The sequence below is a fragment of the Stegostoma tigrinum genome, chromosome 2 (genome assembly GCF_030684315.1).
Source record: "Stegostoma tigrinum isolate sSteTig4 chromosome 2, sSteTig4.hap1, whole genome shotgun sequence".
Taxonomy (NCBI): domain Eukaryota; kingdom Metazoa; phylum Chordata; class Chondrichthyes; order Orectolobiformes; family Stegostomatidae; genus Stegostoma; species Stegostoma tigrinum.
Genome location: NC_081355.1, coordinates 7615252 through 7624021, shown reverse-complemented (window position 1 = coordinate 7624021; position 8770 = coordinate 7615252).

Genomic DNA, 8770 nt, shown 5'->3' with positions numbered 1-8770 from the left:
TAACAGTCTAATGATATACAACGAGGCCATCACCTCCCGCAATCTCTCATCCATAACTAATTCCATTTCTGTCTGTGGCACATTCAAGAGAAAGAGAGAGTTCCACAAATTTGTGACCATTTTGACTGAAGAAATTTTTCTTCATCTCTGTTGTAAATGACAGGCTCCTTAGCCTTAAGATTCCCCAGCCACCGTACATCAGTTCACATCTGACTGTGACTTAGCAGTCCAGCTGTAGGGCTTAAAACGTTTGTTTAGAAACAAGTTATACAGTTTGTTTATTTTTCCATCAGGTATTCCCTCCTTCCTGATTAGCACTGACTGCAGTTGCAGTATGTTGGTAATCAACCAGTCTGTTTGAACGGGGAGCTGCCTTGTCAAGGTTATATAGTGCCAGTAATTTATCTATTATCTAGACCCATGTAAGAAACAATTGAGTAGGGATTGCAGTCTTTCCACATTGAGGAAGAACCTCAAAACAATCTAATTGGAAAATAGATTTTTGAACTTGCATTGGAAAAGTAACTCATTGGAATTTACAGAATGGCTTATCTAATGGACAGTTTTGGCTTTGTTTTACTATTTCTGAGAATTTTCATCACAGTCAGTTCATCCGTAACGCAATGGCCAAGTTCCTGCACAACATTGCAGTATAGAAAATCGCACTCTAGATATGATGGGGTCTATGGAAAAAGTGGGGCTAGGAGTAGATCACCAGACAAAATCACTCAAAAACCTAACACAAAGGATAGCATGGCTTGAATAAAAGTTTAATTCACATCCAATAATGAAATAAAAGTAAATTTTAACACCTTATCTTGTAAAAATAATCAAGATGATGGGAGGATGGTTTGAGGCAAATGTTGTTAATGCAGAAGCTGAGGTTCTTCATCATCAATCATCGCCTTCAGGTGCAGTTGTGGTTACAAGTTTGGGGCCAAAAATAATTAATCCAGGAAGAAGGGTCTAGGCTCGAAACGTCAGCTTTTCTGTTCCTAACATGCTGCTTTGTCTGCTGTGTTCATCCAGCTCTACACCTTCTTATCTCAGACTCCAGCATTGGCAGTTCCTACTATCTCTAATCCAGAAGTGGATGGCTGTGGTTCATTGTCTTAGTGTTTCTTGGGGGTTGGCTTAAAAACATCAAGTTTTTGCTTCTTTGCCCTTTTTCTTTCATGAAGAAGTTGTTCATAGGCTGCCAATCAAGATCGTATTCCACAAACTCCCACTTTGCTGTGTCCTGCATTGTATTCGTTGTCCTCTAAGGGCTGCAACTGCTTCTCAATTGCCCTCAGGATAGAAGACAAAACAGAAATGGGAAAGTTCTTGTGGTGCTGCATCCTGGACTTCATCTCCTTCATCTCTCACTTCCACTTCCTCCTCAGTGACAAGTTATGGTAGATCAGCTGTAGGGAGGTCTTCACAGTGGAACTCAAGCAGCTGTTCAACATCCTCACTCTCCACTTCAAATCCAACTTACTTTGCAAGATCAGCGCAATGTTCTTTGATTCTTGGGAGCTACGATGGATCAAAGCCTTTAAAATCTTGAAAAAAAAATCTGGGAGAAGCTTCTGTCAGACTGGATGCAGTCAATCCATTCTGATATCACCCCAGGCCTCCACGATAATGTCAACTGCATTGTTGAAGTTAAACTTCTTCCAAACTTGAAGAACACTGTCCTTATCCCCCTCAGTGGCTGCAATCAGCCTCTTAAATGTGCACCTTAAATAATAAGCTTTAAAAGCTGCTATTGCACCCTGGTCCATGGGTTGAAGGAGAGAGGCTGTGTTTGGGGGTAGACATAGCACATTGATGTTTTCAGAAAGCTCACCAATGGCGAATGACTTGATGCGTTATCCAGGATGAGGAGAATCTTGAAATCCATTTTTTTTTCCTGCAATACTTTCTGATAACATCTTCCAAGATATCAACAATAAGGTCAGAAAAAAATTGCCCCGTCATCCAACCTCTTTTGTTTGACCTAGACACCTAGAGTAGACTTAAGGTCGCCTTTCAAAGCTCGCGGGGTGGCAGTGTTATTCCACACAGGCTTAAGCTTTAAGTCCCCACTGGTATTGGCGGCCTGCAGCACAGTCATTTGATCCTTTGCCACCTTAAAGCCTGGTGCGTGTACTTCATTAATAGAAATGTAGGTTTTTGATGGCATCCGCTTCCAGTATAAACCTATCTCATCCAAATTGAAAATTTGATCTAAGTTGTAGCCTTGTTCGTCAATTTTCTTTTACGTTGGGAGGAAATTCTCCTCATCTGCACTGACAGCGTTGCCACATAACTTTATGTAATGAAAAGCTTAGCGGGGTTCGTAAAACCAGCAAACCAGTCATTGCTAGCAGTAAAGGCAGACATGTCGGCAGGATTTTCGCCTTTTTCATTAGATCTTCGTAAATTGATAAGGCTTTCTCTTTTATGGTGAGAAAGTTGGTCACAGATCGCTTTCTCATTTGATCGTCTATCCACAGACTTAGAAGCCGCTCCATCTCCTCAAGTTCCTCTTCTTTGACCTCATAGACTTTCCAGCAGTCAGGCCTGTTCCAGCAATACAGCTTGCTTTAATCTTCTCTGCATTGGCTAATGGTGTGTAAGGTAGACCCCTTTATTCCTGTTACATGAACTATATCATATGTTCTCTCATTACACAGCTTCTGTGTAATGCTTCTCTTCCAGTATTATAGCCTTTCTTTTATGTTCACCACCTGCAATTTTATCACCAAGGTGCTACTTGCTAATATTCTCATCATTTTGTCCTTGCATTTTTGTGGGTAATGTGGCAGAATTTGCAAAAAAACCCCCAAAAAGTCACAGACTACTGCGCCTCTCATAGAAAGCCTTCCATGACAAAATCTGAGATACGATCACATGATCACGCCTGAGCGGGGACTCGTTCAGTGCCAACACTGCGCATGCTCAGGACAAAGCCTGTGAAATGATCATGTGATGTTGACACATACTCCACACACCAATGGAATGGTGTCATAGCCAACACAAGTTTGCGTTTTAGAAATAGCGTTCCCCCATTCGTCAGTTGCGCTATAGCCAACTTGCATTGCTGAAACATACAAAACAGCAGAACCAGCCAGCAGCACAAGAATCTAGTTTTCTAACAAAGGAAAATTAATATTTATGGACACAGTCACTGTATAGTCTGCCTTTTAGTCATTTATATGTAAGAAAAGTTCCTTCTTTTTAAGTTTTGTTCTAAATGCATTGCAAGATGAAAGATATGACTGATGTATTAACATACCACACACCAGAAATAATCTCATTTCAGAGATGCCAAAATAATAGACATACTGGATCTAATTTTGTCACCCAAGTGCAAGATTTGTACAGATGGTATGTTATTTCAAAGGGTAGGTGAAATCTAGAAATTAAATCATAAAATATTTCTGAAATGCAAGAGATGTTGCCAAAGCACTTCAGAAGCAAAACGCAAAAGTTTAAAAGCAATCGCAACAATTTATATCAGACCGCACAGGATGTTGATTGGCAAATCAACTGACTGACTGAGGTGTTGCACAGAGAAAGTGAGAAGGAAATCAAGGCTCTCCAATTTGTAAAAGGCATAAGGCCTGTGCATATTGCCTTTGTTTGCAGCGAATTCCTGTGTTTTGAATGTATGTTGCTTCTAGCAAGCAGCAATATTTTCTGAGATTAGTTGTTCATGCAGGTGTTGGGATTGTTTAGCAAGTGCTGTCCAACCACAGAATCATATTTTGAGTTTTGCAAGCGTGGATTGGTTGAGCCTAGCTTGTATTCTGCCTATTACAGAGATGGAGTAATGTCACTACAGCAGCTGGAATCTGTACTGAAAACAGCAAATGCTGCAGATCACAACATGCCAGGCAACATCCATTAAGACAGAGCAAACTAACGTGTCGAGTCTAAATCACTTCACCAGAGCTTCAGCTGCACCTGTTTGGAGCTCTGGATTATATTTGCATTGATATTACCCATATGTAATGTTGTTCCTGTGAATAGGCAAAATATTCCAGGATTGAAGATGAGAAAGAAGTGGCTGAAATACTGCCTGTCAGCAGCAAAACCGCATGGATATTGAGATATTTGCAAGCTTTTTTGTTTGCCTGGTATTCCAGTATTTGGAAAGCTACTTTCTCACTCTAGAGGGTTAGAAACCTGATGGATCTAGGTCCTGGTTGACATGGTAAAAAATCCTATGGATCTTGCTTTGAAAAGAGAGATACTTGCAGAGTGTTACCTTTTGAATTCTAGAAATGATTTCCAGTAAAGTGTAGTGGATAACAGATTTATTGGTGGGGTCCATAACCTGAACCTGTAGTAGAATGAATGACGTTGCAGCACTGAAGGTGATTGTAGAACAGCTATCAACCATTGAAACGCACATTGAATATCATCTTGTGTTATTTCACCTCTAGATCTTAGGTGTAATTGGTCAATATTCCTGAGAGAAGTTACAGCAGAGACACGATTCAAAATGCACGCAATGTGAGTTTGGTTTAAAATAATAACTTCTATAATGTTGTTATGGGTGCAGATTTGCACCTGACAATTGGCTGCCTTTATCCTTTTAAGATTCTGCTGCACTCTTGGAATAGAGATGTTCCTCTTCTCATGGCTCTCAAGTCCCGGGCAGAATGTTTTTCCCTTCCTCCTGTCTGCCATTTACGCAACAGTTGAAGCATTCAAAAGGAGAGCATGGATGTGTTCCTATCTCAAAATACAACTGCGCATCTTGTGTGCGCATTCTTGCCATACCATTAGCACCAGACACCTGTCTGTGGCTGATGTCTCAATAAGATTGCCTTCCTCCTCTGTTGAACTTTGATGAAGAGTCAGTTCTCTTCTTAGGGCAGAGTTATAGAGCAGGCAAGGTCACAGTTTGGAAAAGTGAGTGATAGTGATTTGATTGAAGTTTATGAAATGCTGAATAATCTTGAGCAGGTTGACATTGAAAGGAATTTTTCCATCCCCACCCTTGTCTGCTTTCTGGAGAGACCACTCTCTCCATGACTCCCTTGTCCGCTCCACACTCCCCTCCAACCGCACCACACCCGGCACCTTCCCCTGCAACCGCAGGAAATGCTACACTTGCCTCCACACCTCCTCCCTCACCCCATCCCAGGCCCCATGATGACTTTCCATATTAAGCAGAGGTTCACCTGCACATCTGCCAATGTGGTATACTGCATGCATTGTACCCGGTGTGGCTTCCTCTACATTGGGGAAACCAAGCGGAGGCTTGGGGACGGCTTTGCAGAACACCTCCGCTCGGTTCGCAATAAACAACTGCACCTCCCAGTTGTGAACCATTTCCACTGCCCCTCCCATTCTTTAGATGACATGTCCATCATGGGCCTCCTGCGGTGCCACAATGATGCCACCCGAAGGTTGCAGGAACAGCAACTCATATTCCGCTTGGGAGCCCTGCAGCCCAAAGGTATCAATGTGGACTTCACCAGCTTCAAAATCTCACCTACCCTCACCGCATCCCAAAACCAGCCCAGCTCGTCCCCTCCCCGCACTGCACCACACAACCAGCCCAGCTCTTCCCCTCCACCCACTGCATCCCAAAACCAGTCCAACCTGTCTCTGCCTCCCTAACCTGTTCTTCCTCTCACCCATCCCTTCCTCCCACCCCAAGCCGCACCTCCATTTCCTACCTACTAACCTCATCCCACCTCCTTGACCTGTCCGTCTTCCCTGAACTGACCTATCCCCTCCCTACCTCCCCACCTGTACTCTCCTCCCCACCTATACTCTCCTCTCCACCTATCTTCTTTTCTCTTCATCTTCGGTCCGCCTCCCCCTCTCTCCCTATTTATTCCAGAACCCTCACCCCATCCCCCTCTCTGATGAAGGGCCTAGGCCTGAAACGTCAGCTTTTGTGCTCCTGAGATGCTGCTGGGCCTGCTGTGTTCATCCAGCCTCACATTTTATTATCTTGGATTCTCCAGCATCTGTAATTCCCATTATCACTGACATTGAAAGGATCTTCCTGTGAGTGAGTCCTTGGCACTGATTTCCAATTAGGGATTGCCCATTGAGGACAGAAATGTTCTCATGGAGAGATATGCCACTTTGGAACTGTACCTCAAAAGGCAGTGGAGTTGTCGGGGAGTCGGAGATTAGAGAAAGAATCGGAGATTAGCATGGGTGAATGGAAATGTGGAATTCAAAGTATAAACAAATCAGCCATAATCTCATTTGAAAGGTGTTGTAGGCTAGAGTGCTCACGTGGTCTGTTTCTGCTGTAAGTTTGTGTATTTGTATATACATCTTTTTTAAAAAAAATTAATTCATGCAAAGTGGCCATTACTGGCTGACCTAGCATTTCCTGCCCATCCTTAATTACCCTTGTGATCGTGAGCTGTTGCCTTGAGCTGCTGCAGCCAATTTTCTCATTGGGTACACTCAAATGCTGTTAGGGAGGGAATTCCAGGATTTTGACCCAATGACACTGCAAGTATAACAGTATATTTCCAAGTCAGGATGCTGAATGGTTTGGGGTGGAATTGTAGGTGCTGGAGTTCCCATCTCACTGCTGCCCTTGTCCTTCTGGGTGGTGGTGGCTGTGATCTTTGAAGGTGTTGCCTAAGGAGTCTTGGCGAATTTCTGCAGTCTGTCTTGTAGACAATACACACTGCTGCTACTGAAGGTCAGTGATGGAGGGAGTGGATGCTTATCTAGTGCCAGTCAAGCGGCTGCTTTGTCTTGGATGGTGTCAAGATTCTTGAGTGTTGTTGGGGCTGGACCTATCCAGGCAAGTGGGGAGTATTCCATCATACTCCTGACTTGGTCCTTGTAGATGGTGGACAGGCTTTGGGGAGTCAGGAGATGAGTTACTCGCTGCAACTCTCCTAGCCTCTAACCTGCATTTACAGGCACATTATTTATATGTCTATTTCAGTTGAGTTGCTGGTAAAAAGTAACCCAGGATGCTGTTAGTGGGGGATTCTGTGATGATAATACCATGGAATGTCAAGGGGCAATGGCTCAAATCTTTCTTGAAAACAGTCATTTTCAGGCACATGCCTGATGTGAATATTATTCGCCATTGTTAGGCCAAACCAGGATATTAACCAAGTCTTGCTGCTTCAGTATCTGAGGAGTCACGAATGGTGCTGAACATTGTGCAGTCATTGGTGACCATTGGTCATTGACGAAGCAGCTGAAGACAGTTGGGCCTAGGACACTACCCTGAGGGACTCCTACAGAGATGTCCTGGAGCTAAGATGACTGACCTCCCACAACCATAGCTGTCTTCCTACGGGCCAGGTATGACCCCAGCCCATGGAGTGTTTGCCCCCAATTCCTGTTGATTATGGGGGCTCCTTGATTAATTTGTTGTCGCATGTACCAAGATACAGTGAGAGGTGTTGTTTTGCAAGCTCTGCAGGCAGATCTTACCATGCAAGGTTCATGAGGGTAGCAGAACAGAATGCAGAATGGAGTGTTACAGCTGCAGAGAAGGTACAGAGAGAGAGAGACAGAGGTCAGAATTAACATTTGAAAGGTCCATTCAAGAGTCTGATATTAGCAGGTAAGAAGCTGTTCCTGAATCTATCCATACATGTATTCAAACTTTTATATGTTCTGCACAATGGAAGAGGGTGGAAGAGAGTGTAACTGGGATGGGAGGGGTCTTTGATTATGTTGGTTACTTTCCTGAGGCAGCAGGAAGTGTTGATAAAGACAATGGATGGGAGGCTGGTTTGCCTGATGGACTGGGCTGTGATCACTACTCTCCGTAGTTTCTTGGGAGGAGCAATTGCCAAACCACATTGTGATGTTGTACAGGCATACAGCACGGAAACAGACCCTTCGGTCCAAACAGTCCGTGCCGACCATAATCCCAAACGAAACTAGTCCCACCTGCCTGCTCCTGGCCCACATCCCCCCTAAACCTTTCCTATTCATTTATCCATCCAAATGTATTTGAAAGGTTATAATTATACCCACACCCACCACTTCATTCTACACGCAAACCACTGTCTGTATAAAAAGCTTGCCTTATGTCTTTTTTAACTCTCTCTCCTCTCACCTTAAAAATGTCCCCGTCCTTGGGAAAAGACAACTATCATTAACTCTATCTACACTCCTCATTATTTTATAAACTTCCATAAGGCATCCTCTCAACCTCCTACAAATCCCAGCCTATCCAGCCTTTCCTTATAACTCAAACCTTCCAAACCAGGCAACATCCTGGTAAATCTCTTGTGAACCCTCCCTAGCTTGGTAAAATGCAGGTAGGATGCTTTCTATGGTGAATCTATAAAAATCGGGACGAGTCCTTGTGGACACCATTCAGTTGCTGTTCTTGATACTTTGCATCACTTTACTGATGCCAATAAACGGATGGTTTGGTGATTGACCAGGCTATCCTGTTTTTTTTTTCGCACAGGACATAAGTGGGCAATTTTGCACATTGTCAGGTAGATGTATTGTAACTGCAGTGGAACAGCTTGGCTCAGTGTGTGGCCAGTTGGGGAGCACAAGGCTTCAGAGATGTCTGAGCTCACAACCTTTGCAGTATCGTGTGCCTCCAGCCATTTCTTGATAGCACATGGAGTGAAACCATTTGGCTGAAGACTGACATCGGTGATGCTGAGGACTTGACGTGGCTAAGATAGATCATCCATTCGGCACTTTAGCTGAAGACTGGGGACAGTTGTCCTCAGGCAAAAGAAATTTGAAAGGAGATCTTAGTCGATACCTTCAAATTCAGGAGGGATCTTAACATTTGTTGACAAGTTTGACAAGTTGTCAGGTC